We start from the raw sequence: 19,666 nt of genomic DNA, 5'->3' as shown, positions 1-19,666 counted from the left end.
CCTATAAATTTGGCTCAGTTCCCTGAATATTTTAGAGATGAGGCCTTTATCAGAGACACTGGTTATAAAGATTTTCTCCAAATTTTCTGCTTCCCTCCTAATCTTTGTCACATTGACTTTTTATACAAAAACTTTTCAATTTAACATAATCAAAATGATCCATTTTGCATTTTGTAATGCTATCTATCTCTTGTTGGGTCATGAATTCTTTTATTTTCCATAAATATGACAGGTAATATATTCCTTGCTCTCCCAAACTGCTTATAGTGTCAGCCTTTATTGCTAAATCATGAACCCATTTTGACTTTATTTTGGTATATGGTGAAAGATATTGGTCTGTGCTCAGTTTCTGCCCTACCATTTTCCAATTATTCCAGCAGTTTTTTTTTTTTTTGTGAAATAGTGAATTCTTAGCCCAGAAGCTGTATTCTTTGGGTTTATCAAAGTGTAGATTTCTATAGTCATTGACTACTGTGTCTTGTGTACCTAACCTATTCCACTGATCCATGACTCTGTTTCTTAGCCAGTACCAGGTAGTTTTGATGACTGCTGCTTTATAGTACAGTTTAATATCTGGTATGGCTAGGCCACCTTCCCTAGCATTTCCTTTCATTAATTCCTTAGATATTCTAGACCTCTTGTTCTTCCAGATCAATTTTGTTATTATTTTATCCAGCTCTGCAAAATGTTTTTGGTAGCTTGATTGGTATGGCACTGAATAAATTAATTTAGATAAAATTGTCATTTTTTATTATATTAGTTCATGCTAGCCATGAGTAACTGATAGTTTTCCATTTATTAAATCTGACTTTATTTGTGTGAAAAGTGTTTTGTAATAACGTTCATATAGGACCTGGGTCTGTCTTAGCAGATAGACTCCCAAATATTTTATAATGTCTACAGTAACTTTAAATGGAATTTCTCTATCTCCTGTTGTTGTGCCTTGTTAGTAATGTATAGGAATGCTGAGGATTTATGTGGGTTTATTTCATATCCTGCAACTTTGCTAAAGTTGTTTATTATTTCAAGTAGTTTTTTACTTGATTCTCTAGGATTCTCTAAGTAAATCATATAATCTGCAAAAAGTGATAATTTAGTTTCTTCTTTTCCTATTCTAATTCCTTCAATTTCTTTTTCTCCTCTTTTTGCTACAGCTAACATTTCTAATACCAAATTGAATGATAGGGGTGATAATGGACATCCTTGTTTCACCCCTGATGTTACTGGGAAAGCATCTAGCTTATCCCCATTACAAATAATGCTTGTTGATGGTTTTAGGTAGATGCTATTTATAATTTTAAGGAAGATTCCATTTATTCCTATGCTTTCTAGTGTTTTTAATAGGAATGGGTGTTGTATTTTGTTGAAAGCTTTTTCTGCATCTATTGAGATGATCATATGGTTTCTGCTAGTTTTGTTGTTGATACAATCAATTATGCTGATAGTTTTCCTAATATTGAACAAGCCTTGCATTCCTGGAATAAATTCTACCTGGTCATAGTGTATTATTCTCATGATAAGTTGCTGCAATTTAGACTATTTATTTAAATGAACATATATATATATATATATATATATATATATATATATATATATAACTATTCTTGTCAGTAAAAAAGAAGCATTATTTTAAATAAAATACTTTTAATATTTCAATGAACTCAAAGATTTTATTTACTAAGTAGACTAGAATAAATTGAAAGTGATAATTTCACTCTATCAATGTGCTTCAAATTCTAATTTTTCACTGATTTTTCTCTATTTCATTTCTTTGCTACAAATTGCATCATATCTGTTATTTTTTCTAAATTTAATATACTAGGAAATTGTAAATACTTGAATTTTCTGGGCAGATTAATAATACAGAGTGATAGGCATCTCCTATTTGATCAGAAAAAAATCTCAGAGAAAGTTTGGCAAGGTAGTAGGCAATTCTTCAAAAATGGAATTTGGATGTCAATAACTGTTGGTAGAAGCTCTAAGTAGGATTAAAGAGTCGCTAAATAGGCAAAATGAAATACAACAGAAGTCAATTTCTATTTCTTAGAAATCAACATGTATGTAATGTTAAGACTTATGATGTTGCTAATTTCTTCAATAATCTATGTATAGTATATATTGGAATGATGGCAAATGCCTCAAAAAACTCTTTTGCCTTTTCTGTGCCAGGTTCAGAAAACAGCATGAAGTAAATATGTCCAAATATTTATCAGAGAAGATATACACAAAGAAAAAATGAAAATATTTCTTATTTGAGTACAGAATAGGAGAATGTCATAAATGTAAAAAGGCCAAGGCCATAGAGAGGGCACATCAATTACCCAGGCATTGGACAGATGGGATGCTTTTATGATGAATGCTAAAAAGTCACACTGAATACTTTCAGTAACATAAATGAAAGGTACAATGCACCATAAGCACCAAATAAAACCTAATGGCTGCACTGTTATTTCTATTACTATAGTCTGATACATTTCCTTTTTATGTTGTCAATGTGGAGTCGACCTTCCAAACATTTTTAATAACTGCTAGCAGTCAGTTTTATTCTACTACATCACTAATCCTTCTGAGCCATTGCTTTATATTATCATGTTTAGACAAATCTTATTTTCCTCTTTATATAACCAAAGCAAAGCCTCAATTTCAAAATGAGCACCTGTCAGACCTGGCAGGCTAATTTGTGTTGTTTTCCCAATTTCAATCTCTGTTTCAAGAAAGAAAAAGGAAATTGGAGGTGAACTTCTGTATAGTGTGTACCTCAGGGCCCTTTTCATGAGTCATAATTATTCGAGGTAATTTGCACAGGAAAAGGACAAAATGTACTTACCCACATACAGTACATTTAACCAATTAAATCTTTGGCCTATTGTCATACACAAAATGGCCCTGACACGGAAAAACTATTAGGATATAATTGACAAGAGAAGAGAAGGCATGCCTCACCTTGTGTCGTGGAGAAGAATTCATAATTCCAGAAAGCTTGACATGTCTATGTTTAATTAAAAGGAATTATTACAAGTTTCATTATATTACAGAGATCATTTTGACTACTGAAAATAATTCTCTTCTGTGAATTTTTATAGCAAGTTTTCAAAAGAAAGGTCTCCCTAGAATAATACCAGATATTCCTAAATTGTGTATATTTATTCTGTAGAAGGATGAATTTAGAACAAAATATCTGAGTTTTTGTAATTAATGGATTTTAGAGAGTCAATAATAGTTTTGGGAAAGAGGGTATTTTTACCTATGTGTTGACATCCCTCAGATACATAAAAGTGATTGCTAGTAATGCTATCCCATGACCTAACTAAACATTTGAACATACTGTGCTCCCAATTACACAACAAAATATGATATTTGTTCTTTTTGCAGTTATTATTGTTACTTATATATTTTAGCCAAAATGCTACATTACACCTCATATGTAGTTTGAATTGGATTGTGAACTCCAGATCTTTTTTTGTGCAAAATCAGTCCATCCAGACATACTTGTTCAATTGTATTTTTCCCTAAAAAGAATTCAAATAAGAGACAAAAAAATACAAATTTACTAAGCACCTACAGTGTACAAGACACTCTTTCATTCTCAAAGGGGACCTTGACATCAGGAAGGTGATGCCATGACTTGCAAGTGAATTGGATCTAAGAGACGGTGACCCTGCAATCTTGAAGGATTTGACATCATGGTGAAAGACTAAACATATCCTATCATCATATAAATGCTTTGGGCCTTTTCCTAGTGATAATCTAAGCGCCTTCAAAGTACTAGGATAGCTAAAGATGAAAAAACTCATCACTATTCACTGGCAACTACATGATGAACTCTTTATTCATGGATACCCATGATACAAAAGGAAATGACAAATGGTCCTTAGCTGTATATGGCCCATTCTGCTTCTAGAGTGAATGTTGCTCACAGGGAATAGAATGCTAATAATGACATAATTTTTAGACCATCTATGAATATTAACTTAACTTTTGGTACTCTAAACATAATATTTGTAACTGTAACTCATGAGACCTTTCTCAGTATTAGGGTAGTTGGAGGGAATACACACACACACACACACACACACACACGCACACACACACACATATATATATATATATATATAGAGAGAGAGAGAGAGAGAGGGGGGTGAGATAGAGAGAGAGAGAGAGAGAGAGAGAGAGAGAGAGAGAGAGAGAGAGAGAGAGGGTATAGGTATGAGTTGAATATGAAGAGATGATATCTAAAAAATAAAATTAAGGGGTGAGAGAGGAATGTACTGGGAGGAGAAAGGCAGTCATAGAATGGAGTAAATTATCTCACATAAAAGAGGTAAGAAAAATTTTTTACAATGGAGGAGAAGGAGGACATAAGACAGAATGAGTGAATCTTACTCTCATGAGAATTTGCTCAAAGAAGGAATAACATACACACTTAATTGGGTATGGAAATCTATCTTACTCTACAAGAAAGGCAGAAGGGGATGGAGGGAGGCGATAGAAGGGAGGGCAGATTGGGGGAGGACACAATCATATGCAAACACTTTTGAGAATGGACAGGGTAAAAGGAGAGAATAGAATAAATGGGGGGCTGGATAGGATAAAGGGAACTATAGTTAGTCTTTCACAACATGACACTTATGGAACTGTTTTGCATGACTACGCATGTAAAACCTATATTTAATTTCTTGCCTTCTCAATGAAGATGGGTGGGGAGAGAGGAGCGGAGAGAATTTGGAACTCAAAATTTTAAAGACAAATGTTAAAAATTGTTTTTAGATGTGACTAGGAAATAAGATATATAGGTATTGGGGTATAGAAATCTATCTTTCCCTATAGGAAAATAGAAGGGGAAGGGGATAAGAGAAGGGGGAGAGCTGATAGAAGAGAAGAAAAATTGGGGGAAGGAGTAATCAGAAGCAGTACACTTTTGAGGAGAGACTGTGAAAAAATGAGACAGAATAGAATAAATAGGCATAGGGGGAAATAGGATGGAGGGAAATACAGTTAGCAATAGTAACAGTGAAAAAAATTTTTGAAGGAAGTTTCTCTGATGAAAGCCCCATTTTTCTAATATAGAGAGAATTGTGTGAAATAGGCCACTTCCCAATTGATAAATGATCAAAAGATATAGCCAGTTTTCAGATGAAATAATTAAAGATATCTATAGCCATATAAAAAAGATTTTAACTGCCTATTGGTTGGAGAAATGCTATTTAAAACAATTCTGAGGTACCACCTCATACCTATTAGATTAGATAATAGGACAGGAAAAGGTAAATGACAAATTTTGGAGGGGATGTGGCAAAAATGAGATGTTAACATACTGTTGTCAGAGTTTCAGATTGATTAAACCATTCTATAGAGCAATTTGGAACAATGCCCAAAGTGCTATAAAACCCTTTCACATAGTAAGACCACCACTATGTCTGTATCCCAAAAGAAATAAAAAACAAAAAGGAAAAAGACCTATATGTACAAAAATATTCATAGCAGCTCTTTTCTGGGGGTAAAGGATTAGAAACTGAGGAGATGCCCATCAATTGGGGAATAGTTGAATAAGCTAGGGTATGTAGTTATGATAAAATACTATTGTACTATAAGAAATGATGAGCAGGATGCTCTCAGAAAATCCTAGGATGACTTACAGGGGTTGATGCAAAGTGAAATGTACTGTTTACAAAGTAACAGCAATATTATAAGATGATCAGCTGTGAATGTCTTAGCTATTCTCAGCAATACAATGATCCATGACAACTCTGAAAGACTTAGGCTGAAAAATGCTATCCATCCCCAGAGAAAGAACTGATGGTGTATGAATACAGATTGAAGCAACTTTTTTTCATTTTATTTTTATTGTTTTTTGTCTATATTTTCTTTCACAACATGACTATTATGGCTTTGTTTTGCATGACTGCTCATACATAACCTACATAGAATTTCTTGCCTTCTGAATGGGGACTGGGAGGAGGAGGGAGAGAATTTGGAACTCAAAGTTTTAAAAAAACAAATATTAAAAATTGTTTTTACACATAACTGGGGAAAAATTAAATACTAAATAAATACACAAAAGTAAGCTTTGAACTGCACTCAAAGCTCATCAGTACTCTTTCTGAAGGTAGATAGCATTTTATCATCATGAGTACTCCGGAATTGTTTTTGCTAAGTCTTTCACAGTTGATCATCCCTACAGTACTGCTATTACTGTGTACAATGTTCTTCTGCTTCCATTCCCTTCACTTTGCATTAGTTCATGTTTTTGTTTTTGTTGTTTTGTTTTGTTTTCTAAGCCTGTTATACTCCTCATTTCTTATAGCATAATAGTGTTCCTTAACAGTCATACACCACAACTTGGTCAGACATTCCCCAGTCATTAGCCATCACCTCAATTTGCAATTCTTTGCCACTACAAAAAGACCTACCATAAATATTTTTGTACAAATTGTACATATTTGTACAAAAGTCCTTTTCCATTTTCTTAGATCTCTTTATGATACAGATCTAGTAGTGGTATTGCTGGGTCAAATGGCAACAGTTTTATAGCCTTTTGGGTATAAAGGAACTTGTTTCTAAAAGGATAGGTTCTGGCTCCTTTTTAAAGAACAAATAGAAGAGGTAAAAGAATCAGGTTCATGTATTCAAAGGCAGTGATATAATTTTATGACATATTTGTTCATCTTATATTGAAATGATCATTATGTATATTTCTAAAAAGATACCAATGCAGATGATTGTAACTTAAGCACTAACATCTGTTTCCAAGCATGGAGAGGGAAAAAAATTCTGTGATAAAAGTGATGAGAACCTCCAAATTAAATCAATATATTGTTTAATATTAAATAACTTCACTAAAATGGGTTTAGGGGACTATGGCAAAATAAGTGTTGGAAAATTAGTTGTTGGTGTATAAGTGTGTGTGTATGTGTATGAGCTCCAAATATTTTAAGACTACAAAGAATTGCACACCTGTAGGACCCCCTCTTCTTGATACTCTATTTTCTCTTGTGACACCACTTTTTCTGGTTTTCTGCCTACAGATTGGACCACTATATCTCAGTCTCCTGGTCACTCCAGCTAAGCATGGGTGTTCAACAGGACTCTATTCCAGGTTTTCCTCTCTTCTTCCTCTATGATATTTCATTTGGTATTCTTATCAGCTCCCATAGATTCACTTATCATTTCTATACTTCTGATACTCAAATCTACTTATCCAACCTAACCTCTTTGCTGACTTCCAGTCTTGTATCTCCAAATATCTATTAGACATCATATATTGGATGTCTTATAGATAGCATAAAGTCACCATGCCCCTTCTAACCCTCCCTGTTTCTGAATTTCCCTTTTCCTGTTGAGCATACTTCCATCTTCTCAGTCACCCAAGTTAATCACTCAGATATCACCTTCAACCCTTCACTCTTTTAACCACGATATCCAATTTATTGACAGGACCTTTCAATTTTACCATCATAATATCTCTTAGATGTCTATCTCTTTCGATATAGCTACCAGTCTAATGCAGGCTTCATCACCTTATACCTATATTACTGTAATATCCCACTGGTTGGTCTCTTGGCCTCAAGTTTTTCCCCAAGTCAGTCCATCCTCCATTCAGCTGTCAAAGTGATCTTCCTAAAGTATAGTTCTGACAGTATCACCCCTACTTGATAAAATCCATTGGCTCCCTATCACTTCCAAAATCAAATATAAAATATTCTACTTAGCATTCAAAGACCTCCATAACTCTACCTTTTCAGTCTTCTTACACTTTCCTGTGTGCCCTGTGCTCTGCAATGCAGTGACACTACATCCTGTTTGTTCCCTAAAGAGATGTTTCATTGTCTGACTGAGCATTTTTGATGGCTGTCCCCCATGCCAAGAATACTCCAAAAATTAAGAAGAGATTAACATTCTGAGATTTTTGTTAATTTCAGGGGTTTTTCCCCTTACTTTCCTCTATTGCTCAGTTCATGATTTCCTCCCCTTTAACAGTGACTATCAACTGGCACTATAAAGGAATCTAAAACTTGGAATGTGAGAGACAAAAGCTTGCAAACAAGAATAATCTATTTGACAAAGCTAAGTGTAACACTACCACAGAAAATGGACCATTAATTGACTAGAGGATTTCCAAGCATTCTTGATGAAAAGGAAAGAACTGAATTGATATTTGAAATAGAAATGCCAGAAATAAGGACAACATAGAGTGATACAGATACTTGTTTAATGGAAAAGTAGCATATAGGATAAATAATTTCAATATCTTCTGAGGACACAAGTTAAAGATAATAAAGAAAAGGAAAATTGACAGATTCTATTTTGTTCTATTTTTATGATAACAAAAAAAAGATTAAATGGAGGGAATAAGGTACTAAAGGAGAAAAAGGGAAGAAATATTGCTATTACATATTAGAGATAAATAAAATGAAGAGTCTATAGTTATGAAGGAAAATGTGAGTAAGTAGTAGGGGGCATGGATATAGTGTGAACTCATTTTCATCTGTACTAAACAAAGGAAGAATGCTGAGAGATAGAGATAGAGGGAAAAAGTGAGTGAGGGTGACAGAGAGATCAGTATAGAAATACATTAAATTCAAAAGGAAAATAAAAGGGAATGGAAACAAGGGAGAAGGAAAAAAGGATTAAATAGAGAGGATAGAGAATAGAAAAATAGAAAATAAAGAATGGAATAATAAAAACCTTGGGTTATGGATGGGTAAGGGGAAGATCTCAACTGCAACTTAAAGGAAAGCAGCTGTTTCACTTACAATATCATGTGTTAGGCAACTTCTCTCTCTTTTTCCACCTCCTTCTTATTTATAAAGAGAGAGGTGGAAGCAAAGAGAATAAAAAGGACAAGAGGATAGGGTGAAAAGATGTATACAATTAAGTATCATAACTTTTAAGCCAAATGGGCTGAACTCCCCCATAAAATGGAAAAGAAGAGTAGGATGGATTGGGAAGCAGATTCCAAAGCTATATTATTTACAAGGAACAAATCTGAAACACAAAGATTCAAATAGAACTAAAATGAGAAAATAGAGCAAAAATTAGTATGCTTCAGTTCAATTTTAGAAAAAGAGGTAGCAAGCTCAATTAAAGGTGTTGTAATTCAGTTATTTCAGTTGGAGTCAACTTTTCATGACTCCATTTGAAGGTTTCTTGGCCAAGAAGCAATTTCTAAGTAATATTTGATATTTTCCTGGTTTTTTCTTTCTTTTTAAAACCATGTCCTTGTTTGTTTGATAATTCTTTGTTAGACTGAATTTATAAAGAAAGAAAAAACCAGCAAAATATCAAATATTACTTAGAGAAGCCAGATATACAAAATTATGTGAGAATGCCAAATACCAGAAATTGACACAAATATATAAATATGAATGGTCTTTTCCTAACACATAAGTGGTTAAAAGATATGTCCAAGCAGTTTTCAAAATAATTACAACACAAAATGACCATAAGAAAGTGTCTTCCAAATTACAAATGGGAATGCAAATAAAAATAATTATGAATTCTCACCTTACATCATGCAAACTGGTGAAGATGACAAAAGATAGGGACAGTTAATTTCAGAAGAACTATGGGTAGACAGGACCATTGATATATTCTTGGTAGAACTGTGATACATTCCAGATCATAATTATCAAAAATATAGATTTTACTAAGAATTATCACAAAAAAGTGAATGAGAATTCCTGTGACTTGGAACATGCACTTAGCCCAACACAGGAATATATATATATATATATATATATATATATATATATATATATACACACATATATATATATATATATATATGTGTGTGTGTGTGTGTGTGTGTGTGTGTGTGTGTGTAAAATTACATAGTAGAACAAATTGTGTTATCAAGGAAGCTCAACTGAATTTTATTGGTGTATAGCTGAAATGTTCTATGACATATTAATGCAATGGAATATTATCTTGTAGTAAGAAAAAAGAAGTGAATACAATGAGGAGTTCAGGAAAATGCAGGAAGATTTTATGAACTGATACAGAGTGAAATAATTAGAACCAAGAAAACAATAGAAATAGTGACCACAGCAATGTAAGTGAAACATTCATTAAAAGCAAGCTGAATTTTGAGTTAAGTGAAAAATTAAGTCCAAGAGAAGATACTAAACCTCCCTCTGCACTTAAAGGAAGAGGACTATTCTGGAAGGATGTTGTTTACAATGTCAGATATTGTTTCTCTATCAAATGCTTCACTTTGGTCATTTTCCCTTTTTTCTCCAAAGATTTTCCCATCTCTACAGGAAATGAAAAATGGCTATCATGTATTGACCAAAGGCATTAATTATACTTTATTTTAAATAAAACATTAGCCAGAATAGTTCGAGTGATAACTTTATTTGTAGAAATGAAAGTCATCATTGAAATTTTCCCCAAGAAAAAGAACTACATCCACACAAAGTTCCAGGTGACATCATTTTTTTTACAACTAATTCATTTTAAAGCCTTAACCTTCTAAAATAGCTCCAGTATAACAGTAAAGTATTGGACAGGTACACACACATATTTATATCTATACATATATCTATACATATATATATATATATATATATATATATATATATATATATATATATATATGGGTGTGTGTGTATATTTAGTTTTCTGTGTGTGTGTGTGTGTGTGTGTGTGTGTGGCATCAGCTTAGGCAAAAGAACTGAAAATACTAAAATCTTCAATATTCATTTCCCCAAATGAATCCAGATAAGTTTATTCTTCAGGTTTAAGTGTGAAACTAGTATTAATGCAGAGAAGGTTTTGTCTGAATCTGTATCTCCATGATACAAAAACAAGCAGTGGGAAAGAAACCTCTCAGTCATCTTTTGTTTTGTTCTTATGGTGCCAAAACAAATAAATAAACAGATTTTACTGATTGTTTCAGTAGAATTTATTAAATCACTCAATATTTTTGTATTATACATGTGAATATTCCCAAAGCACCTTGTGTGAAAGCAAAAAACATAATCATTGTATGTGAACTGTGAGTACTGACCATGTGCTTGGTTTGTTGGTGAACTGAAAGAAGAAGACAGAGTCTCTGAGTGACAGAAATTGTCATTTGGAACATACAACTGAAAAACAAAATGACCATACAAAGTACCAATTAAGTGGAAGAGACAATAGGTACCAAAGGAGTTAGGAGAATTAGGAGGATTAAGAAATTATCTTTGGGGAGCCAAGATGGCACTGTGAAAGGTAGGACCTATGGGAGCTCTATCACAAATTCTGTCAGATACTTCTAAAAAAGTGAATCTGAGCAGATTTGAGAGAGTTAGAAGCCACTAGTAGACTGAGTGGGACAGGAGCTCCTGGCACACAGAACAGCAACAGACCACACCAAATGGGAGCAGGAGTGGAACCCAGCCAGCAAGCCAAGCTGGGAGAGCGCTGGGCTTGCAAAATGCAGAAGCAAGAACAGGCCCAGGGCTGAAGTACCAACTATGGCAGTGATCATCAGACCTCTCAGCCCAGGACAGGAATCTGTCAGAGCTATGGGAGACAGCAGCACAGAGACTGCAGCCTCTGCTACAGCTACTCCTGAGGCCTCAAGCCCACAGTCTAAAGGTTTGAAACTCACCTTCTTGAACTTCTGGGAGGTGTGATGACCAGGTAAAATGTCTCTTGTCCCTCCCTTTCTCACTCAGATAATACACCCTTGGGAGAAATCCTGAAATAGAGGAACCAGAAGTGGGGCTTCAGTAGCCTTTTAGCTCATGAACTTGAGGAGAGGGCAGTTCTTTTGGTGGTGGAAGGAAACTAGTGCAGGAAGAGAGGTCCCAACAGGCCCCACCTCAGCAGAACAGTGGAAGTTCCTGAACCCCAGTGGGGTGGAGTTTGCAAATGTCAACACCAGGACCTCAGACCGGCCTTTGCACAGACGGGGAGGTGGCAGACACCAGCACAGACCACAGCTGAGACCACCCACACTGTAGAGCAGCCTTAGGGGAAGAGGAGACTTCCAGCAGTCAGACCACAACTTCCCAAACCTCATGAAACCAGAGGCCATAGCACACAAAGTCAGTGAACAGGCCCACAGTTCCCAGCACAAGAAGCTCGGGACCGAGCCCCCTGAGCCCCAGAAGCAGATATCCATTTTAGAAGCCAATGGGGAAAAAACATGAAAAAACAGACCAGAAAACCACAGACTATTGATTCCTATTATGGAGACAGGGAAGATCAAAATAACAATTCAGAAGAGGACAGTATTGACACTATACCCACATCTGAAACCTCAAAAGGGAATATGAACTGGTCTCCAGCTCAAAAAGCATTACTGGAAGAACTCAAGGAGGACGTTAAAAACCAAACTAGAGAGGTAAAAGGAAAAAATGGAAAAAAATGGTAAAAAATTCACTGATGGGAACAAATCTTCAAAAAGTAAAATTGGCGGTATGGTTAAGGATGTTCAGAATATAATTGGAAAGAATACTTAATTGAAAAGTAAAATTAACCAAATGTAAAAGGAGGTAGATAAGTTAATGAAGAAAACAATTCAATAACAATTAGAATTGGGCCAGTAGAAGCTAATGAGTCTACGATACATCAAGAATCAGTGAAACAAAATCTAAAGAATGAAAAAATAGAAGAAAACATGAAATATCTGATTGGAAAAACAACTGACTTGGAAAATAGACCCAGGAGAGATAATCTAAGAATTATTGGTCTACTTGAAAGCCATGATGAGGAAAACAGCCTTGACAGTATGTTCCAAGAAATCCACAAGAAAAACTTCCACGTGGTCCTAGTACCAGAGGGTAAAACGTCATTGAAGGAATCCATCAATCACCCTCTGAAAGAGATCCCAAATTGAAAACTCCAAGGAATATTGTAGCCAAATTCCAGAATTATCAGGTCAAGTAGAAAATACTACAAGCATCCAAAAAGAAACAATACAAATATTGCAGAACTACAGTCAGGATCACGCAGGATCTCGCAGCTTCTACAACAAAAGAAAGGAGGAATTGGGATATGATATCCTGAAAGGCAAAGGAGCTTGGACTACAACCAAGGATCAAGTACACAGCAAAACTGAGCACAAGTTTTCAGTCAAGGTGATGGACATTCAATGAAATAAGGGTTTTCCAAACCTTCCTGATAAAAAGGTCAGAGCTCAATGGAAAATTTGATCTTCAAATACCAAACTCAAGCAAGACATAAAAAAGGTAAACAGGGGAAAATCTATGTTATTCAATAAAGGAAAATTGTTTACATCATTATATAGGATTACATTGATTTTATATGTTATACACATGTCAATCTTGAGAATGGTACAGTTATTATGAGAGATGAAAGGTATATACATAGACTGAGGGTGTCAGTATAAAGTAACTGATGTGATATAAAAACATAACTAAGGGGTACAAAGGGATTAATCTGGGAGAAGAGGTAGAGGAGGAGGTAGAAATGGGGAAATTATGCCACATGAAGAGGCAAAAAAACATAGAGGGAAAGAAGAGAGGGAGAAAAGCAGCATTTGAGCTTTACTCTTGTTGGATTTGGTTCAAGGAGGGAATAACATACCCTGATTAGTATAGAAATCAAATTTGTGCTACAGGCTGTAGGAGGGGAAAGGGGAAAGAAAAGGGGGCAGGGGGCAATAGAACTGAGGGAAGAAGTAGCAAGAGGAAAAGGGTAATATAATGGAGAGGTGTCATTAGGTAGGGAAAATTGAGGAAGAAGGTAGTCAAAAGCAAAACTCTTTTGAGGAGTGGAAGGGAGAAGGGAGAAATAAAAGCACAGATGGGGGGAAATAAGATGGAGAAAAAGACACAGATATTAATCATAACTGTGAATGTGAATGGGATGAACTTTCCCATAAAACAGAGGTGGATAGCAGAATGGATTACAAACTATAATCTTAGAACATGTTGTTTACAAGAAATATATCTGAAACAGGGGGATACACACAGGGTAAAGGTAAAAGGCTGGAGTAGAATACATTATGCTTTAGATAAAGTAGAAAAAAGCAGGGGTAGTAATCCTAATCTCAGACAAAGCAAAAGCAAAGACAGATATGACTAAAAGAGATAAGGAAGGAAACTATATCCTGCTAAAAGGCACCATAAACAATGAAGCAACATCGTTACTTAACATATATCCACCAAGTGGCATAGCATACAAATCCTTAGAGGAGAAGTTAAGGAAGTTACAGGAAGAAATAGACAGCAAAACTATACTGGAGGGAGACCTCAAACTTCCCCTCTCTGAACTTGATAAATCTGACCTCAAAATAAACAAGAAAGAAGTTAAAGAGGTGAATAGAATTTTAGAAAAGGCAGATATGATAGACCTCTGGAGAAAACTGAATGGGGATAAAAAGGAATACATTTTTTTTCTCAGCCATACATGGCACATACTCAAAAATGACCATGTACTAGGGTACAAAAACCTCATAATGCAGTGCAGAAAGGCAGAAATAGTCAATTCATCCTTTTCAGATCATGAGGCAATTAAACCTATTTGTAATAAAGGACCATAAAAAGAGAAACTAAAAATTAAATGGAAACTAAATAATCTAATCCTAAAGAATGAGTGGGTTAGGGGCAGCTAGGTGGCACAGTGAGCACAGCACCAGCCCTGAAGTCAGGAGGACCTGAGTTCAAATCTGGCCTCAGACATTTGACACATGTATTAACTGTGTGACCTTGAGCAAGTCACTTAACCCCAATTTCCCTGCCAAAAACAAAAAAAACAAAACAAAACAAAAAAAAATGAGTGGGTTAAAGAACAAATCATAGAAACAAGTAATAACTTCATTCAAGAGAATGAATGTAATGAGACAACATATCAAAACTTATGGGATGCAGCAAAAGCAGTTCTTAGGGGAAGTTGTATATTTCTAAATGCTTACATGAATAAAATAGAGAAAAAGGAGAGCAATGAATTAGGCATACAACTGAAAAAGAAAGAAAAAGAACAAATTGAAAATTCTCAAATACCAAATTAGAAATACTGGAAACCAAAGGACAGATTAATAAAATTGAAATCAAGAAAACTATTGAACTAATAAATAAAATTAAGAGCTGGTTTTATGAAAAAACCAACAAAACCCATAGACCTTTGGTCAATTTGATTTTAAAAAAGAAGAAAACCAAATTACCAGTTCAAAAATGAAAAAGGGTGAATTCACCTCCAATGAATAGGAAATTAAAACAATAATTAGAAATTATTTGCCCAACAGTATGCCCATAAATATGACAACCTTAGGGAAAGGATGAATATTTACAAAAATATAAATTGCCCACATTAACAGAAGAGGAAGTAAAACACCTAAAAAACCCCATCTGAGGAAAAGAAATTGAGCAAGCCATCAATGAACTCCCTAGCAAAAAATCTCCAGGGCCAGATGGTTTTACATGTGAATCCTATCAAACATTTAAAGAACAATTAATTACCATACTTTATAGACATTTTGGGAAAATAGGTAAAGAAGGAATCCTACCAAATTCTTTTTATTTCACAAATATGGTACTAATACCCAAACCAGGAAGAGTCAAAACAGAGAAAGAAAATTACAGCGCAATTTCCCTAATGAATATTGATGCACAAAGTGTAAATAAGACATTGGCAAAAAGACTGCAGCAACTTCTCATGAGAATAATACATTAAGACCAGGTAGGATTTATTCCAGGAATCCAAAGCTGGTTCAATATTAGGAAATCTATCACCGTAATTGATCATATAAGCAAAAAAAAACTAGTGGAACCATGTGATTATCTCACTACATGCAGAAAAAGCTTTTGACAAAATACAACATCCATTCCTATGAAAAACACTAGAAAGGAAAGGAATAAATGGAATCTTCCTTAAAATTATAAGTAGCATCTACCTAAAACCATCAGCAAGCATTATTTATAATGGGGATAAGATCAGGGGTGAAACAAGGATGTCCATTATCACCCCTATTATTCAATTTGGGTACTAGAAATGTCAGCTTTAGCAATAAGAAAAGAAAAAGAAATTGAAGGAATTAGAATAGGCAAAGAAGAAACCAAGTTATCACTCTTTGCAGACAATAGGATGATTTACTTAGAGAATCAAGTAAAAAACTACTGGAAATAATTTTTTAAAACTTTAGCAAAGTTGCAGGATATAAAATAAACCCACTTAAATCCTTGGCTTTCCTATATATTACTAACAAAGCCCAACAGCAAGAGATAGAAAGAGAAATTACATTTAAAGTTAGACACTATCAAATATTTGGGACTCTACCTGCCAAGACAAACCAAGGGCCTCTATGAACATAATTATGAAACACTTTTCACACAAATAATGTCAGATCTAAATAAATGGAAAACATCAGTTGCTCATGGTTAGTCTGATCTAATATAATAAAAATGACAATTTCACCTAAATTAATTTACTTATTCAGTGCCATACCAATCATACTACCAAAAATTATTTTACAGGGCTGGATGAAATAATAACAAAATTCATCTGGAAGAACAAAAGGTCCAGTATATTAAGAGAATTAATGAAAAGAAATGCTAGGGAAGGTAGCCTAGCCACACCAGATATTAAACTGTACTATAAAGCAGCAGTCATGAAAACTATTTGGTACTGGCTAAGAAGCAGAGTGGTAGATCAGTGGAATAGGTTAGGTATACAAGATGCAGTAGTCAGTGACTATAGCAATCTACTCTTTGATAAACCCAAAGAATCCAGCTTCTGGGCTAAGAATTCACTATTTCACAAAAGCTGCTGGGAAAACTGGAAAATCACAGGGCAGAAACTGGGCATAGACCAATATCTTATACAGTATACCAAAATAAAGTCAAAATGGGTTCATAATTTAGGAATAAAGGCTGATACCATAAGCAATTTGGGAGAGCAAGGAATATTTTACATGTCATATTTATGGGAAAGGAAAGAATTCATAACCCAACATGAGATAGAGAGCATTACAAAAATGCAAAATGGATAGTTCTGATTATGTTAAATTGAGAAGTTTTTGTATAAACAAAGCCAATGCAACTAAGATTAGGAAGGAAGCAAAAAAATGGGAGCAAATCTTTACAACCAGTGTCTCTGATAAAGACATTGTGTCTAAAATATACAGGGAACTGAGCCAAATTTACAGGAATACAAGTCATTCCCCAATTGAGAAATTGTCAAAGGATATGAACAGGCAGTTTTCAGAGAAAGAAATTAAAGATCTCTGTAGTCAAATGAAAAAATGCTCTAAATCACTATTGATTAGAGAAATGCAAATCAAAACAACTCTTAGGTAGAACATCTCACCTGTCAGATTGGCTAACATGACAAAACAGAAAAATGATAAATGCTGTTCAGGATGTAGGAAAATTGGAACACTGTTACATTGTTGGTGGAGTTGTGAACTGATCCAGCCATTTTGGAGAACAATTTGGAACTATGCCCAAAGGACTATAAAAATGTTCGTACCCTTTGACCCAGCAATACCACTTCTAGGGCTATACCCCAAAGAAATCATATAAGTGGGAAAGGAACCCTTATGTACAAAAATATTTATAGCAGCTCTTTTTGTAGTGGCAAAGAATCGGAAGTCAAGGGGATGCCCATCAATTGGGGATTAACTAAACAAATTGTGGTATATGAATGTAATGGAATATTATTGTGCTATAAGAAATGAGGAGCAGGTGGACTTCATTATAACCTGGAATGACTTACATGAACGATGCTGAGTGAGGGGAGCAGAACCAGGAGATCATTATACATGATTACAGACACACAGTATCTATAATGACTAACCCTGATAGACTTGACTTCTCTCACCAATGCAAAGTTCAAAGACAGCTCCAAAAGAGTCTTGATGGAAAAAGCTATACACATCCAGAGAAAGAATTATGGAGTCTGAATGCAGATTCAGGCAAACTACTTGCTCTCTTCTTTTTCCTTCTTTTTTGGTTTCGTTTCTTCTTTCTCATGATTCATCCCATTCATTATAATTCTTCTTTACAACTGAACTATTATATAATAAGTTCAATGTGAAGGTATATGTAGAACCTACATTGTATTACATGCCATTTTTGAAAGTAGGGGGAGGAGAGGGAAAGAGAGAAAATTTGGGACTCCAAAACTTGTGGAACAGAGTGTTGTAAACTAGAAATAAAAAATAAATTTATTATAAGAAGTCCCTTTTGCTAGAAAAAAGAAATTATCTTGGGTAGTAAGGAATGTAAACAGCTTTAAGGATGGAGTAGGATCAGAGTAGTAGAGAGTAGTAAGGACTGACATTATAAGTATAGTGAAGGCATAAGTAAAGCTTTGTTTTACTGTACCATCAGTCAATAGGTACTTATTAAGCACCTATTATGCACAAGCGCTTGCTGAATTCGGAAGATACAAAGAAAGGCAAAACTACTTGCCTTTGAGGACTTCACAGTCTATGTGAGGGGGTGGGGAAGGCTTAGGGAGAGGCAACATACAAACAGCCATGAACAAATTATATCTGTGATAAAAAAGGAAATAAACACAGAGATGGCACTGTAAATAAGAGGGATTAGGAAAGACAAACCTCTAGAAGGTGGGATTTTAACTGAGATTTGAAGGAAGCCAGATAAGCTGGGAAAGCATGGAAGACAGCCACTTAAAATGTCTGGAGCAGCATATTAGAAGCAAAACATAAGATTCACAAATAACCTAATATTAAAATATACCAATCAATCAGCATTAAAGACACATTATGTGCTATGGAACTAGGCGCTTGAGACAGAAACCTAAAGATAAAATTATTCCACTTCTCAAGGATCTTAATTCACCACTATCATGTGAGATAAGTTGCCCATTAATAAACATATAACATATATATATGTATATATATATATATATATATATATATATATATATATATATATATATATAGTAATCAAGAAAAAGGGTGTGGAAAGTATGCTTGAATTGTCTTAAAGGAAGTGAGGGAATTTATGAGGCAATGGTAAGGTCAAAAAGCATTTCAGGTATAGGAGACACCAGTTCAAAGGCACAGAGAAAAGAGATAAAGAGCTATGTTTGCGAAAGAGAAAGGGCAATTTGGTGGGATGATAGAAAGCAGGAAAAGGATCTTGGAATATATTTTGGAGCCATGTATTGAAGTGGTTTTATAGACAAATAGTAAAAATTATATTTTTTCTAGAGCCAATGGTGAGACATTTGACTTCACTGAGTAGGGAGATGACATGACCAAGACCTGCAGTTAAGGAAAATTCATTTGGAAGCTGTGTGAAAGATGGATTAGAACGGGCAGTGATTTGAGTTAGGGAGATCAATTTTTAGATGATTGCAATAGTTTATGGGTGAATTGATGTTAACCTGAACTAATATATGAGAGAAGTGACATGGGGAAGGGGGTATGGGATGTTGTGGTATTAGAGACATCAAGGGTAAGATTGGTTACTAGCAAATGATTAGATATGTGCGGTGAGGGTGTATAAGCACTTGAAATTTTGCTAAAGTTATAATCCTGGGTGGTGAAAAGGATGGCCTACTACATTCAGCAAAAATGGGTTTCTTAGTTTTCTTCAGGTATTACTTAAAGTTTGACCTTCTGCAGGCAGCTATTTCCAATCCTCTTTAATCTTAGTGAGCTATCTCTGAGACTATCCTTAACTTATCCATCTCTTTTTTTGTTTATGGTTGTTTGTGTGTTGTCTCTCTCATTAGACTGTGAGTT

Source organism: Trichosurus vulpecula, chromosome 4, assembly GCF_011100635.1.
Source record: "Trichosurus vulpecula isolate mTriVul1 chromosome 4, mTriVul1.pri, whole genome shotgun sequence".
NCBI lineage: Eukaryota > Metazoa > Chordata > Mammalia > Diprotodontia > Phalangeridae > Trichosurus > Trichosurus vulpecula.
This window is presented reverse-complemented; position numbering follows the sequence as displayed.